This window comes from Bacillus rossius, chromosome 11, assembly GCF_032445375.1.
Source record: "Bacillus rossius redtenbacheri isolate Brsri chromosome 11, Brsri_v3, whole genome shotgun sequence".
NCBI lineage: Eukaryota > Metazoa > Arthropoda > Insecta > Phasmatodea > Bacillidae > Bacillus > Bacillus rossius.
In genome coordinates this window covers 6,850,855-6,869,109 of record NC_086338.1, presented here as the reverse complement: position 1 = coordinate 6,869,109, position 18,255 = coordinate 6,850,855, and the positions used below count along the sequence as shown (strand labels likewise).

At 39.9% G+C, this 18,255-nt stretch overlaps 1 long non-coding RNA gene across 1 annotated transcript; it reads right to left on the bottom strand.

Annotated features, from left to right (window-relative positions):
* Window positions 1-1,108: 1,108 nt before the first annotated feature.
* On the bottom strand, window positions 1,109-2,484 carry LOC134536614 (uncharacterized). The gene is made up of 2 exons (XR_010075823.1): window positions 1,738-2,484; window positions 1,109-1,665 (listed from the first exon to the last, which is right to left on the bottom strand). It is a non-coding gene; the product is annotated as an uncharacterized LOC134536614 (long non-coding RNA).
* Window positions 2,485-18,255: the final 15,771 nt, after the last annotated feature.

Here is an 18,255-nt window from a genome sequence, read left to right as displayed (position 1 = left end):
AAGTGTCCACAAGCAACTTCGCCTAACAGAAGTTTTAAAATTGAAAAAGCAAGAAAATTTTCTTAAAAAGAAATGAAAAAAATATTGAACATGTGATACCATGTGTTGAAAGCTATCCTGATACAGCATGTTTGTGAAACAGCTGATTGGTAAAAGGAACCTTAGCTACACTGAAGCCAGGAGCCTCGGTAGATTACAAGACTCATGTTACTGATAGTAACCAGGATGAGATGAAATGTGAACACATTATTCAACCCAGCGAGACCGCTACGGGATGAAAACAACATTAATGAAAGATGAGAAGAGGAAGATAAAGCCTCTACAGCTGTTGAGCTGAGCACAGCAGACTGAAATTGAAAAAGTTACTAAGTTGGTAATTGTGTAAACCAACGACTTCTCTGTATAGGAGAAGATAATGTAAACAATGTGTAAAAACGCTATGAAATTTTGATTGTATAACTTGTAAACATAATGAAAGGTTAATGGTATGTTATGTAAATGTTATTATATATATATAGTTATATATAAATGTTATATTATATGATCAATTGCTAGTATGTACTATGTAAACATAACAATGAACTATTAATTGTCAGTATGTACATGATATGATATATATTCTTGGATGAAATGTTAACAAGTGTGATGAAATGCAAATGTAAATTGCAAGCTAAATATGCTATAGTTAAATGCAAATATTTTTAATAATGAAATGTAAACATGTAAGTTACAAACATTGAGTAATGAATATAAATTATGTTAGCTATCAATATGTTATAATGAAAAGCAAAACATGTGATGTTTGATATTCAATAATGATACGCTATAATGAAATGTTGTGGTGAAATGTATGAAATCTCATGAAATGAGAACACAAACAAGCAAATGCACTGTGATGCATACTAATCAAGTACGAACTAACAATGTGATATGTTAGTAGCAAGCAAAGTACTAATATTGAATTTAATGGATATTGATAACCAGGCATTGTTATGCAAGAATTGAGATTTAATAATTAATAGTATTTATTTATTTTTTTTTCTAACAATGATGTTAATAATGAGAATGTTATATGTTAAGCTAGGAATTTTAAGGTTAATTTAAGATATTTTTGTTTTAACGGTGACGTCATAGTGTTCCGCGGCAAGTACACAAGTTGTATTGCCTGCAGACACTTGTATTTGCAAGAGTACAAGTACGCACATAGTGATTAAGGTATCGATTAAGACCCGGACACCTATACTTAAGTCAGGTGCGAAGGTTACACCAGAGTGAGCTAGACGTAGTGCGGTTCGCAACGATTGTGTACCTAACAGTGATGGGAATAGACGAGTGCTTCCTTGTGGGAAGTGGTGACCTCGCCCCACGCAATCAGCACCGCAGACGCCACGACGCCGTCTCGCGCGTAGTCGTGAGGCAGGGCGGCTGGACGCCGCCACATCAGCAGTTGATGACGTCAGCTGCAGTGCCAGATGCCGTGCTGTCTGGTACAGCATCATCGCCCCACGCCAGACCCCGTCGACGCGTGGTGAACCAGGCCAGGTTTGTTGGTCGTTTTGAGGACAGGCGCCGTCTCGACGCCGCTGTCCGCTGCAGGAAGGAGGAGTCGCAGCAAGGATGCAGTCATCACCGCAGATGGACGTTGACCCATTGCCGTGACGTGACCTGGAGAACGTCCTATTGTTGACTCACGTGTACATTGCACCCCTTCGAATCCCTTTAGTGAATCATACTCACAGTAAGTAAGTCCTCCCGAGTCCTTCTCAACAGGAGCGGCTCAAGGCAGAAGCTGTCGGAGAGCAGCAGCAGTTCCAGCCTTCGAAGATTTTGCACTGCAAAATCCGTGAACTTCTTCGCGCAGGTCTGTTAGCAGCGACGACCCGATAAAAAGTGTTTAAAAAGGCGCGATTTTCAGGCGCGCAACGGTAAAAAACGAATCGAGGAGAGGTAGTCTCTCTCAAGTTGTTTTTTTTGTTTGTCGTTTGGTGCGCGCGTTGCTAGGCAACGAAGAGTGTTGTGTATTGTGCGACGGAGAAAGAGAAGTGCCAATCACATTGCACCGTTTTGAACAGGTCAAAGAGCACTGTTCAATGTAATTGACAAGGGCGGCAAAATCTGTACTGCAACATGTTTGTTTTGACAGTTTAATTATTTATTATTATTTACGATTTATTTTATTTTTGTTTGCTCTATGTATAATATTATTTATTTTCAGAAACGGCAATATTTGATTATGTATGTCTATGGAAAAGTGATTCTTTGGATTTTTACCGGACTATTTGAACGAGGTATTGTTGATACCCCTCTAAGGACTAATGGACTTGAAAACTGTAAACGGTAAAATTAACGCCGTAATTTTATTATGTAAATTACTGTTTTAATATTTATGTATTTAAATTTTAAGTGAAATTTTGTTATCCGCGCAATTGTTGCGTTCGGAGTTTACGTTTTCGGTAAGAAATTAGGAGACTGAAACGGTCCTTTTGGCCGATCACGGGCCACCATTTAAAAGTGAGTCTTACTGGTTATTTTGAGGAAACTAGTAAGAAAGGGAGTTCTACAATGGCCAGCTGAATGAGCGGCAACTTCGTGACGTCGGCGATTTTAAAATCCTGAAAATTAGCTATCTAGCATCAGGCATCCCGGATAGTGGATGATAATTATGAACCATTAGGGAGTTCAGAACATTTAAATAGGATTTATCTAAAAAGATAAATATTATAGGAGTGATTAACGTGAGTAATAAAAGTGCCTAGATTTTGTGCCCTAATCTTATGCACGAATCACGCAACTCCCGTTTTTACGTCACATCGCCGCCGAAACTTATTATAAATATTGATTTCATGAATTAAATTGACTTTATAGATGATTTAAATAATAATTGGACATAAATTTTACGATTTACACACTATTTAACAGACTCAGTGGTCCTATAGATGAGAGGCTCTGAGCTCTGCCGATGAACTATCTGAACCTAACTAGCCGAGGTAAATTGATTTTAAGTTCCCTAAAAACTTTAATTAAAAACTGTGTAGTGTCAACGAACCCGAATTAAGACTTTTGAAAATATTTAAGTGTGCGCAACATAACTCCTGGTAATTGAACTTTTATTGAATTACTATGATGTCACCGTTAAGTTAGGTTGTTGTTTTGGATATGAATAATAATTAAATATATTAATAAGATTGAAATCTTTTAAATCGTTTTTACATTGGAAATAAAATAATTCTATATTTAATATTCACAGTGTTGTGTTGTGTTATTTGTAATTCCACCTACTCCAGTGTGTATTTATGTATGTTCCATATCAATCAAATAACACCTAACTGTGACTTACCTTATGTCAACATTACCAGTGAAGAGTCACACAATTTAAGAAATCTAATTTATTACACAGTTTTATTCAGCCCAACGTTTAAGTGTGTGTGTGGAGCCTACTAAGCAGCACGAAAGTAGCTCTACATATTTAATTGGCTACCCCTAGTGGGGCCTATTGAGTTTCAAAAGTTCCCGCACAGTAGTGTAATTCAATAGGTGGTAGTATGTTTATGTCCTTACTTGACATTTATTTATTTATTATAATACATCCTCTGGCTCCTATATAGGATCAGCCACTTAGGGAATTCAGTATTGGTCAATAATTTTCTATTTTATTAAAATTGTACTCCTCGTTAAGTGTCGAGTGTGACATGGTCATTGAAATGTGTCGTTATCAAAATCACATCTGTCTGATAGGTATAACCTTGAAACATCCTGCACAAAATTGTTCAATGTTTTCCAAGTAATTTTCTGTTATGTAACTTAGAATGGGATTCACACATTCAAGTGGAGGTAAAGTAGCTATAGAAGGGCAGCCAGATATGTGAAGGTAGGTGGAGAAGACAGGGGCAGGGTGGAGAGGAAAAAGGTAATAATCAGGTCATTAGTGAAGGACTGGAGAAGCATGGAAAGGAATGGTAAGAATGCACAGCACAGTGCATGGGCATGAAGTGGGAGAACATCTGGAGAAGGGTAGAGAGAATACATCAATAGCAAAGTACAGCAGCTCTGGCAGATGATGGACCAGGGGCTATAATCAGTGCTGATTAGGATGGTAGAAGTGGAATTTGTTGGAGGGGGAGGAGGTGATGGTGTTTATAGACATTTTAGAATTTCACTGGAATGACTTGGTAAACAAGTTTACTTACCATCAGGTGGTGATTACAATGCAATTGCAAGTTATTGTTATTACTAGAATTGAAACCGACTAGACATGGTCTATGTTTGTTCTTTTATTGTAATTGCCCAGTGTTAAGATTTTATGTGTAAGTTGTGGATAGAAGATTTTAATAAGTTGATTTTATCACTTCTAGGCTACCATAATGTTGTGGCAACATTAGAGAGCAATTGTTATGTTTTCAAAAAAACAATAGATAACCGTACAAGTATTCTTACTGGCCTTGCTGGTAAAAAAACACACGTGGAAGCACATTTGTGAATGTGTATTTTATTAACAAGTACAATCCTATGAGTACTTACAATGTTACACTTCGGCACTAGTGTACTTCGCGATACCATACCGATTTTGCATTATTAACGAAATAATGCCTGGAGACGTTACGACTAAACGTGGTATCGCGAAATATATAACATTGTGCCCTCTTTGTTACAAAAATTCATGGACTGAAAATTAAAGTTGCTGTAAATTTTGTAAATTATGAGGAATAAAATACCGGTATCGCAAAATACACTTGACCAGGTGGGACTGTATTCTACTTTACGATACCGGACATTTATTAATGTACTCGACTTCTGCTACAATAGAGGTTTTTATTTTAATGTAGCTGCCCTAATCTAACCAACCTTTCATTTTGTTTTCAATACGTAAATGAATGCAAACCTAACCTAGTAAATAAAACATTTGACCTAAACAAAAAATGTCCGGTATCGTGAACTACACTTGACCCTACACTTATTTTGTGGTTACATGTCATTTACTGCATAACTTTGCCATGCTATTATAGTCTATATCACAAAAGAGTGCACTTTTTTGACAGTTCTTCCGGAATGTGATTGTTTTCTTTGTGCACAAAACAGTTTTGCAAGGTTTTATTTAATGCCAACATTATGTTGCATGCAATTGTGCCTCTATCAGTTTGAAATATGTAGTTTCACCATAATGAACTAGGGGAAATCGGCCTAAAATGACATACTCGGATAAAAAGACACAGTGGATGTTTTCCGAAATTCACACCAGGGGCGAACGTCAGAACAGTCTCCAAGTATTCTATAGTTGGCAACAGTGTCACTGTGTTGATGGCAGCTATAATTGTTGTTTATTTCTTGCTCCACAAACGAAAAATAAAATGTGAGTATTCTAAACTTTAAAAATTATGATATTCTCTAACTTGTAGCTATTTCTATGCTAAGAATTATCAATTAAATATATTATTGATAGAAAGTGTAGTCTTTTTGCTGCTTAGTTACAATAATATCATTAGGATTTCGCTTCACTAGAAATATTAAAGGCCATTAAATTAAAAATACTACTGTTAGGGTAAAATGACACACATGTTTTAAGGGTAAAATGACATACGTTTTTACCCTGAATTCTTTATTTCACTTACCATGCTAGATTAATTTTATTTATCATTGTAAACATTAATCCAGTGTCTGTTCAGCCTTTTAAAATTTGTTTATCCTAATTAAAACATTAAATGCCTTGTTTAATAATCATGTTACAGATGGTTGGAAAATATAAGAGGACAACTACGAGGCAAAGCTGGAATAGTGAATCTATGAACCAAGCTATTCAAGCAGTCGAGAACAATGAGATGGGCTGGTTGAAAGCATCAAAGACATTCGGTGTTCCTCAAGCTACACTGAGAGACGGTGCAAGAATGGTAAGAATAAGATATTTAAAGGTTCAGTTAAAGGGCTAGGATGTTATCAAACAACATTTGATGCCAATACCGAAAGGGAACTAGTGGAACACATAAAGCTAATGGAATCCCACTATTTTGGCTTAACAGCTACAGATGTGAAAAGACTCGCATTTGAATTGGTGGGAAAAAAATCAAATAGGTCATTGTTTCAGCAAAGAGACCCATATGGCAGGTTGGGATTGGTTATCTGGTTTTCGTAATCGCAATCCAGATATATCATTAAGGAAACCAGAAACAACTGGTGCTGCTTGTGCCATGGCTTTCAATTGACCTCAAGTAAATCATTTTTTCGAACTTTATACAAAAGCTTTCTCAGAAAATAATGTTCAGTCAACACAGATTTATAATGTTGACGAAAGTACTTTGTCAACAGTTCAAAAGACCAGTAAATTTTTTGCTAAAAGTGGTAAAAAGCAAGTTGGCGCTTTGACTAGTGCAGAAAAAAGGTCAACACGTGACAGAAGTGTGTTGCATGGGAACAAGTGGACATTTTGTTCCGCCGGCACTGATTTTTGCTCGTAAAAAGTGGAAAAACGAGCTGATTGATGGGGCTCCTACCGGTACCATAGGACTCGCACAAGATAAAGGCTGGATGACTGGTGAGGTCTTTTTACAATGGCTGCACCATTTTGCACGTTATGTAAAGCCTAGTAAGTAGGACAAAGTTCTATTGATTGTAGATGGTCACTCCAGCCACAAAAGCTTGAAAGTCATCGAGTTCGCCAAAGAAAATGGTATTGTCATTGTGTGCCTCCCACCACACTGCAAACATAGATTACAACCTCTTGATGAGGGCTTTTTATGGGCCACTTAAAACTGTCTACGATCAAGAGGTATCTAAATGGCTGAGAGCACACCCTGGAAGAATTGTAACGCAGTACCAAATAAGTGGTATTTTTGCAGTAGCCTATGGGAAAGCTGCTACAGTGAAAATGGCCCTCGGTGGATTTGAGCAGACCGGTCTGTTTCCAATTAATCCTGACATTTTCGAAGATCACATGTTTGCTGCCAGTGAGACAACAAATCGCCCTACCGCTGAGCAAAATGAAACTGATTTGGTGCATGTATCCGAGTTAGAGCCTCGAGCATCTTTGTCAATGCAGCAGGCTTCCCCACATCCAGAGTCTTTAATAGGGGAGCATATATTTCCAACAAATTATAATGGCAATACACAACTCGTAGGTACTGAATCACTTCAGCTGGATTCTTTGGACCTAACTGTAGATAAGTCTGCTGCTCCGTCACAGGTGTGCATAGTTGAACAACTTACACTCAATACTCAGCCTTCTACTTCTACCTGTTTGTCTTCTAGCCCCATCAAAAGTGACTATGGACTTCACCCAAAACACAAATCAAGCAAGAAAGTAATAGTAGAAGAACTATCACCGATCCCAGTAGCCACAGTTGAAGTAAGTCAACGAAAGAAACACAAAAGTCAAGGAGCAGCTGAGATGACTAGTAGTCCGTATATCAAAATGTTGAAGACGAAATCACAGGTAAAAGGAAAATCAGTTACGGCTGTTAACTCTTTGAAGGGTGCGGGTCACCTCAACTAACCACCAATATGATACTGTTTTATGGGTGGTGGTTACTGTAGCTAACCACAAAAATAAAGTCGTTATGTGGGCGGTGGTTACTTCCTCTAACCACATTATTTTCGTGTGCTCCCTTTTACGGGTCGCGGCGATTCTCTCTAACCACACGTTGTAGTTGTCCTGCGACCCAACAGATGGCAGGAACAGTACCGCGCCACATTTATATGTCCTGTTTATTACTCGAGCCACCACTTTACTCAGACTCGCCATTGTTTCTTGCGTTGCTACGTATTATAGTGCTTTTTACTAGGAATTTTACTATTATATGTGTGGTAAGTGTTTGCTTTTATATTTAATGTGTTTATATAAATGTTTTAATAGTATTTGGGCACTTACAAATGTTCGTTTCTATTCCAGACAGCGTATTTGCATGTGGTTAGTGCTGCTAACCACTGCCCTCCCAGAACTTCAGCATAAATAACAGATCTAATATGCCTCGGCAAAAAGGTTTATCGGAGGATGAAATTTACCGTTTACTGTTTGAAGAAATACCTTCAGAAGAAGATAGTGTCATAGACTCCGATGACAGTTCATCTGATCCTACTTACATAAATAATAATTTGAACAAAGAAAAAGTTTTCAACACAGTGTCAAGCAGCAGTGAATCTGAACAAAGTGACAGTGATGTGCCAAATGTTTCTAAAGTACTCTCTCGTACAGCTTCATCCAGCTTCGCAGTTACATGGACCCAAGATACTCGTGTTCTTCCAGTGCCTCCCTTCACAAAAGAAAGTGGTGTAGCAGCAAGAATAAAGAACAAAGCAAATATCAAGCCATTGGACCTCTTTTGTGAGTATTTTGATGAAACGCTTATCAACCATATTGTATTTCAGACAAACCTTTATGCTACCCAAACAGGAAAACAATTTGTCCCTACTGATGCATGTGAAATCAGGACATTTATTGGGATAAATTTATACATGGGCATAACCAAAAAACCAAGCTATAGAGACTATTGGAGTTCTGAACCTGACCTCGGTGAGAATTACATTTCTAAACTAATGACTGTGAAAAGATTTAGCTTCCTTTTGAGCCATCTGCATCTAAATGACAACACCGTAGCTCCAGACAGAAATAGTGTAAGCTATGACAAATTATACAAGCTTCGGCCTTTGCTGGATCATCTTTCGAAAAAATTTTTTGAATGTTACCAACCTCACCAGAAACTGGCAGTTGATGAGTCGATGGTAAAGTTCAAGGGGCGGTCGTCCCTCAAGCAGTATATGCGAGATAAGCCTATAAAACGGGGCTATAAGTCATGGATGTTGTGCGATGAGTCATCCTACAATTTGAAGTTTGACATTTACACAGGAAAGACATTAGGGGCAACAGAAGTAGGGTTAGGTGCAAAAGTTGTTCAAAATTTGTTAAGTGGTCTCGAAGGTTGTCATCACATTGTTTTCATGGACAATTATTTTTCTTCTTATGATCTGTTCAGCAACCTGAAGTCAAAAAGTGAAATATATGCGTGTGGAACAATAAACCCTAGAAGAAAACACCTACCTGCACTGAAGGATGAGAAACAACTTGAAAGGGGTGAATTTGATTGTCGTGTTAGTGAAGATGGAGTGGCTGTGTACAGATGGAAGGACAACAAGGCAGTGAACTTGATTTCAACATGCCATGATCCACTGGATGTTTCTTCTGTCAACCGCAAAATGAAAGATGGAACTGTAACAACCATCAAGTGCCCTCAGGTTTTGAAAGACTACAACTCACACATGAATTTTGTCGATAACTTTGATAGACTCAAATCAGATTATGCGATCAACAGGAAAAGTAAGAAGTGGTGGATGAGGTTGTTTTTTCATTTCATCGACTGTTGTGTTACGAACGCATTTATAATGCACAAGGAACTTCCTGTAGAACAATTTACAAACAAAGATTTTCGTCGGGAGGTTTACAAAGGGTTGCTAGCTCCAAGAATAGTTGCTGTGATAGCATCCACTCCATCTGGAAGCAAAGGAATGTCTCCAGTCGCAATCAAGACACATAAACCATTTGTAGACAAGAGTATTCGCCATGAAAGCAGCGGGCACCAACCGGTTCATTCAACATCAAGGAGATGTGCAGTCTGCAGTTCTAGGAAGAAACCAGTTCGTACTGTGTGGATGTGCACTGTATGTAAAGTGCCCCTATGCCTTAGAGCAGGAAAGGAATGTTTTAGAAGTTATCACAGTAAATAGCTTAACTGTTATGGAAGGATAAAGTTACTTGGAAAAGTGTTGGTTATAAACAAAACATTACTGTACTGTTTGTTACATTTGATTGCCTAGTGGGGCTGTGGTTAGTTGTCTAACCACTTTTCATGATCATAGATTATGATTGTTTACAAGTTATTTTAAGAATGTTTCACAGTAGTATACATAAAAAGTAATAAATATTTAAATATAAGTCAGTTGAAATTAATTCGTGAATTTTTTTTTCTCTGCCCCTGTCAGGTATTTTTTTGCTCGCCATTTCCGCCCTTCACAGGTATTTTTTCGATCAAAATTTCTGCCCTTCAAAGAGTTAAGAAGAAATTGAGAGTAGATAGGTAAAGCCGATTGAAGGACAGGCTGAGAAGCGAGGATCCGGCGGCCATCTTGGATGATGTCATCTAATCCTTGCAAATCCATGTCAATCCATGCCAATCTATGCTAATCCATGCTAATCCGTATACCAATCCATGCTAATCTATGCTAATCCGTATGTCAATCTATGCTAATCTGTATGCCAATCTATGCTAATCTTTACTAATGTCGTAGGGAATGTACTGTCAGGTCTTACATAATGGACGACACAATCTACCTTGTTGCAGGATGTCTCGATGATGTCCGGAGCCTCCTCGTCACAATCACTGGTCCAGTGATGACCAGTAGTATGTAAATGGGGCTACTAGATCAGGCGCCAGGCGGTGGTGCGTGGTGCCGGTGTCCGCCATCTTGGATTGTGACGTCACGGCGGCAAAAATTCCTCAAAATTCCTCAAAAATGACTCAAAATGACTAAAAATTTCCCGTTTTAAGAAAAAATTTCCCGTTTTCGAGGGAAAAATTCCCGTTTCGAGGGAAAATTTGCTGATTTAGTCATTAAAAATCCCAACGGCTAGAAATGTCCTGATAGAGGCTTAAGCATCCTTAACTCAAGCCTCAGTTAAGCCTCTATCAGGATGTGACCTTGACCTTTGACCTTGACCCCGACGGCCATCTTGGATCCACCATCTTGGATGACGTCATTTCGTTTTCTCGAACATTCCGGCATTGTGTTATCGGCCATTTTGAATTATGACGTCACTGTTGCAATTTCCGTTACGGCCGCCATCTTTAAATTTATTATCCGATTTTAATGAAAAGAAAAATTTAAAATTATAAAAAAATCAAATAAAATTTTTTTTAATAACATATTTAAAAAACAAACATTTATAACACGGAGCTCGGAGTCCTCGGTTCGAACCCGACGAGTGCAAAAAAAATAAAAATGGCGACCGATCCTTCCCTCGTGGTGGGTGCTGGCAGACTGACTCCCGCCACTTTTTATCATCATCTAGTATGACGTCATGGCCGCCATCTTGTCTTCGATGCTGGAAGCCATCATCATTGTATCGTCGGCTAGAGTGCGCCGATGACATGTTAGTTTAATTCGTATCCGCTAGAGTGCAGTAATCATTTATTACTGTGACACCGCCATCTTGTCATTTGGCCGCCATCTTGAAAATCCGTAATTATTTAGCTAGAAATTCGGGAAAAGTTCCAAAATTCATTAAATAAATCACTCATTAATTTACATATTGATTCGATCAATTCCCGTCCTCGGTTCGATACCCGATCGATGCAATAATGTTTAATCTTATTTAAAAAATAATAATTTCAATATACCATGTTCAACATTCGTAAAGAGTCTCTAAATCCTCTACGACCACCATCCTATCAGACATCAAGACCACCATATTGGAAATGTGTAATTTTAATACTAGAGATCCGGGAAAAAGTTCAGAAATCATTAAATAAATTTCCGATCAATATACTGATTAATTAGATCGACTAAGGTCCTTGGTATGATCTAGGATGATGCAAAAAAAATTAAATATAACATCAATTTAACATAATAGTAACAGGTTCGAGGAATTAAACACCGCAAGTTCTTTTACAAACATAATATTTATTACATAAATTCTATTCTACTACAGGATCACTTACGAAAGCCAGCAATCTTATAATCATTTAGTTCCACAGCGGTGTGAAATGACTAATTCTTAGCTCCAATCGGTTTATACTAGACAGAGTCCAGCCAGAACCTTTACAGACATAGTCCACCTCTTCTTGACAGAGTTTCTGGATACCGTTTTTAACAGTTTGCTTCACATCGTTAGAACTGTAAATTACTGCAGCCGATGTCTTGAATGCACACTTCTCCACTTTGTCATCGAACGGATATGGCTTTCCATATACACAGTCCAACCACAAGTTATATTTCAAAGGTCCGTTTGTTGCTACATCATCAGTAAGCTGATTATCTTCTGTCTGATATCGTCAAGAAAATTACAAATGTCCTTCGACTCACCGAACGTATTTAGATAATAGTAGTCTTTCAACGTTCCACGAAATGCAGACTGCGCCAAGTAGAAGCCATTATCGTTCACTTGTAATGCTCCGAACACAGTCTTAGGTTTAGTTCCATGTGCAGACGTCATAACAATCGGTTGCCGGGCATCTGTTTTTTTGGTTGTACGCTTTCGTGTCTCCAATCTAACGCGAGGAGTCTAAATGTCGGCAGGTAGTTCAGCAGTAGGAGCACAGACTCCACCATTACATTTTTTCGCATGATGTCGCAAACTGTCAATTCGAGTAAACCATTTAAGGCACTCATCACATCGAAACTTCATGCGAGAAGGATTCTTCGTGCATTTGCTCCGCTCATGTCTTCATGCATCATGGGAAAATGCGAACGACGTATCACAGTAGCTGCAAGGATACCGTGGTGATGAAGACGATCCTTTCATACCCGATCCAGATACAGGCGTTGCAACAGTAGTACCATTTCCAGGAATTCTCTTATGCACATCGATGCATCGTTGTTGCGCCGAAACCTTTACTTTCTGCCGCACAGCAGGACCTTTGCATGCCTTCATGTGCGTTTTCATATTATCTTTTCTGGCAAACTGCTTATGACATTTCTCACAAACAAACATTTTACGATATAGGTTCTTGGCACATTCGCTCCTCTCGTGCCGCCGAGCATTGCTGTTGTTTGAGAAAATCTTGTCGCAGTAAAAGCACCGATGTTCGCTAGTTGTCAAATCAGCATCCATTGAAGTCTCCATCGAGGTCGTATCGTCGATCGTCGTGGCTTCCTGCACATCCAGCTCAGTAGTCATTAAGCTATCTTCTGCTGGTGGTATCACATCTGTTGAAATCTCCTCCAATGTTGACGTCGTCGTCGTTGCCAACGGGATCTGCTCCACCATTGTCGTCGCTGACGTCAAGGTTCCCGTAGACGATGGTACAACGTCCATCGAGTTCGGCGTTAAAGTCGGTAAAGATGCCATCGAGTTCTCAAGAACAGGTAATTACGCGACTTATGCACCAGATGAAATAATCTAGGTGATCCTTATACCGTCGACGACAGTAACAAACTGAGCGACCTGCTGTCTAGGACTCGCTTATATACATGCACCGGATGGAATAATACGCAAGTCAAATCAAGAACCATTTACTATAATACTAGAGTCAAAACAACATTAAAAATAGAAGGACCATCAACGAAAAGGCAGCACATTTGGAAGCACCGACAACGAAAAGGCAGCACATTTGGAAGCACCGACAACGAAAAGGCAGCACATTTGGAAGCACCGACAACGAAAAGGCAGCACATTTGGAAGCACCGACAACGAAAAGGCAGCACATTTGGAAGCACCGACAACGAAAAGGCAGCATATTTGGAAGCACCGACAACGAAAAGGCAGCACATTTGAAAGCACCGACAACGAAAAGGCAGCACATTTGGAAGCACCGACAACGAAAAGGCAGCACATTTGGAAGCACCGACAACGAAAAGGCAGCACCGACAACGAAAAGGCAGCACATTTGGAAGCACCAACAACGAAAAGGCAGCACATTTGGAAGCACCGACAACGAAAAGGCAGCACATTTGGAAGCACCGACAACGAAAAGGCAGCACATTTGGAAGCACCGACAACGAAAAGGCAGCACATTTGGAAGCACCGACAACGAAAAGGCAGCACCGACAACGAAAAGGCAGCACATTTGGAAGCACCGACAAAGAAAAGGCAGCACCGCCAACGAAAAGGAAGCACATTTGGAAGCACCGACAAAGAAAAGGCAGCACCGCCAACGAAAAGTAAGCACATTTGGAAGCACCGACAACGAAAAGGCAGCACCGCCAAAGAAAAGACAGCACATTTGGAAGCACCGACAACGAAAAGGCAGCACATTTGGAAGCACCGACAACGAAAAGGCAGCACATTTGGAAGCACCGACAACGAAAAGGCAGCACATTTGGAAGCACCGACAACGAAAAGGCAGCACCGCCAACGAAAAGGAAGCACATTTGGAAGCACCGACAACGAAAAGGCAGCACCGCCAACGAAAAGGAAGCACATTTGGAAGCACCGACAACGAAAAGGCAGCACATTTGGAAGCACCGACAACGAAAAGGCAGCACATTTGGAAGCACCGACAACGAAAAGGCAGCACCGCCAACGAAAAGGAAGCACATTTGGAAGCACCGACAAAGAAAAGGCAGCACCGCCAACGAAAAGGAAGCACATTTGGAAGCACCGACAACGAAAAGGCAGCACCATCGACGAAAAAGAAGCACATTAATTTGTCATTGACTCCAATATTCATTGGCTCCAATATTCATTGACTCCAAATATCCATGAGCTCCAATATCAATTGGCTCGAATTGCTCCAAAAGGTTCCATCAGCCTTTTGGCTACAATATTCATTGGCTCCAATAATCATTGACTGCAATATTCATTAGTTCCAATATTCATTGGCTCCAATATTCATTGGCTCCAATATTCAATGGCTCCAATATTCATTGGCTCCAATATTCAATGGCTCCAATATTCATTGACTTGAATATTCATTGGCTCCATCAGTCATTGACAACTACAGTCTTTTGGTCCCAAAAGTCTTTTGGCTCCAAATATATTAGGCTAGAATTCTTCGAGTCTAAGAGACTATGAGACCACATGGCTACGAGTCTAAAATGATCTAGCTGGTTACGAGTTATACATGGCTTGCGTGGCTACAGAGCTACGAAGTTTCTAGTACACAGGTTTACATGACTGCGAGGATACAGGACTAAAAGTCTGCAAGAGTACTTGACTACGAAGGTACTCGTCTACATGACTCCAGTTATCGCATCTGTCTTCGATGGAATTTTCTCTTTTGCTACATCTACACCATCAGCATTATGTTATAAGATTACAAAACTACTTGCTTACGTAGCTTCAAGTCTACGAGGCTCCAATACATCATGACTACGAGACTATGCGATTGCAAGTCTTCAAGGTTACGTCATCGCGAGGCTATAGGACTACGAAGCTTCCAGAACGCATGGTTACGAGAATGCATGACTAATTAGCCGCATGGCTACGAAACTTTATGTCTCTAACTGACTACAATAGCACTATTCAGTGGTGAGAGTTAATTTATTTCATGCAAAGGTACTTGCTGCAAGCAGTTCCGCTTTTCAACATCAGATGACGTCACGTTTTGCTTGCAGGTAAAATAATATTTATTTATTTTATGCGGGATGCGGGTTGTTCACTATCGATCGCATAAGAAGAATGGCATCGATAGTCTTCAAGGAGAAGGAAGTTCGTCCTTCCTGCTAGTGCTTCTCAGATTTCTCACGGTCCGCCATCTTGGATTGCGACGTCACGGCTGCCATCTTGGATGGGTGTGACTTTGACCTTTGACCGAAACCGCAGGAATGATCGCAAGCACACGGATTAACCATCATAATATTGGCAAGAATAATCAGGAGCACACGGAGAAAAACGACACATGGTTTCTTTGATATCATAAAATTACAGAAAAAAATATTTAAAAATAAAAATAAATTAATAAAAAAATTTAAAATAAAAACAAAAAATACATAAAATTCTGGCTTGTACTAGAACTCTATCTTTGCTCAACAATGATAAGTTTACAAGCTAGCAGAATCTGTTTATGTATTTTTTGTTTTTATTTTAAATTTTTTTATTAATTTATTTTTATTTTTAAATATTTTTTTCTGTAATTTTATGATATCAAAGAAACCATGTGTCGTTTATCTCCGTGTGCTCCTGATTATTCTTGCCAATATTATGATGGTTAATCCGTGTGCTTGCGATCATTCCTGCGGTTTCGGTCAAAGGTCAAAGTCACACCCATCCAAGATGGCAGCCGTGACGTCGCAATCCAAGATGGCGGACCGTGAGAAATCTGAGAAGCACTAGCAGGAAGGACGAACTTCCTTCTCCTTGAAGACTATCGATGCCATTCTTCTAATGCGATCGATAGTGAACAACCCGCATCCCGCATAAAATAAATAAATATTATTTTACCTGCAAGCAAAAAGTGACGTCATCTGATGTTGAAAAGCGGAACTGCTTGCAGCAAGTACCTTTGCATGAAATAAATTAACTCTCACCACTGAATAGTGCTATTGTAGTCAGTTAGAGACATAAAGTTTCGTAGCCATGCGGCTAATTAGTCATGCATTCTCGTAACCATGCGTTCTGGAAGCTTCGTAGTCCTATAGCCTCGCGATGACGTAACCTTGAAGACTTGCAATCGCATAGTCTCGTAACCTCATGGCTCGTAGTCTCGTAGTCATGATGTATTGGAGCCTCGTAGACTTCAAGCTACGTAAGCAAGTAGTTTTGTAATCTTATAACATAATGCTGATGGTGTAGATGTAGCAAAAGAGAAAATTCCATCGAAGACAGATGCGATAACTGGAGTCATGTAGACGAGTACCTTCGTAGTCAAGTACTCTTGCAGACTTGTAGTCCTGTATCCTCGCAGTCATGTAAACCTGTGTACTAGAAACTTCGTAGCTCTGTAGCCTCGCAAGCCATGTATAACTCGTAACCAGCTAGATCATTTTAGACTCGTAGCCATGTGGTCTCATAGTCTCTTAGACTCGAAATATTCTAGCCTAATATATTTGGAGCCAAAAGACTTTTGGGACCAAAAGACTGTAGTTGTCAATGACTGATGGAGCCAATGAATATTGGAGTCAATGAATATTGGAGCCATTGAATATTTGAGCCAATGAATATTGGCGCCATTGAATATTGGAGCCAATGAATATTGGAGCATATGAATATTGGAGCCAATGAATATTGGAACCAATGAATATTGCAGTCAATGATTATTGGAGCCAATGAATATTGTAGCCAATGACTATTGGAGCCAATGACTATCGGAGCCAAAAGACTGTTGGAGCCAAAAGGCTGATGGAACCTTTTGGAGCAATTCGAGCCAATTGATATTGGAGCTCATGGATATTTGGAGTCAATGAATATTGGAGCCAATGAATATTGGAGCCAATGAATATTGGAGCCAATGAATATTGGAGTCAATGACAAATTAATGTGCTTCTTTTTCGTCGATGGTGCTGCCTTTTCGTTGTCGGTGCTTCCAAATGTGCTTCCTTTTCGTTGGCGGTGCTGCCTTTTCTTTGTCGGTGCTTCCAAATGTGCTTCCTTTTCGTTGGCGGTGCTGCCTTTTCTTTGTCGGTGCTTCCAAATGTGCTTCCTTTTCGTTGGCGGTGCGGCCTTTTCGTTGATGGTGCTTCCTTTTCGTTGTCGGTGCTTCCAAATGTGCTGCCTTTTCGTTGGCGGTGCTGCCTTTTCGTTGTCGGTGCTGCCTTTTCGTTGTCGGTGCTTCCAAATGTGCTGTCTTTTCTTTGGCGGTGCTGCCTTTTCGTTGTCGGTGCTTCCAAATGTGCTTCCTTTTCGTTGGCGGTGCTGCCTTTTCGTTGTCGGTGCTTCCAAATGTGCTGCCTTTTTGATGTCGGTGCTTCCAAATGTGCTGCCTTTTCGTTGTCGGTGCTTCCAAATGTGCTGCCTTTTCGTTGTCGGTGCTTCCAAATGTGCTGCCTTTTCGTTGTCGGTGCTTCCAAATGTGCTGCCTTTTCGTTGTCGGTGCTTCCAAATGTGCTGCCTTTTCGTTGTCGGTGCTTCCAAATGTGCTGCCTTTTCGTTGTTGGTGCTTCCAAATGTGCTGCCTTTTCGTTGATGGTCCTTCTATTTTTAATGTTGTTTTGACTCTAGTATTATAGTAAATTGTTCTTGATTTGACTTGCGTATTATTCCATCCGGTGCATGTATATAAGCGAGTCCTAGACAGCAGGTCGCTCAGTTTGTTACTGTCGTCGACGGTATAAGGATCACCTAGATTATTTCATCTGGTGCATAAGTCGCGTAATTACCTGTTCTTGAGAACTCGATGGCATCTTTACCGACTTTAACGCCGAACTCGATGGACGTTGTACCATCGTCTACGGGAACCTTGACGTCAGCGACGACAATGGTGGAGCAGATCCCGTTGGCAACGACGACGACGTCAACATTGGAGGAGATTTCAACAGATGTGATACCACCAGCAGAAGATAGCTTAATGACTACTGAGCTGGATGTGCAGGAAACCACGACGATCGACGATACGACCTCGATGGAGACTTCAATGGATGCTGATTTGACAACTAGCGAACATCGTTGCTGTTACTGCGACA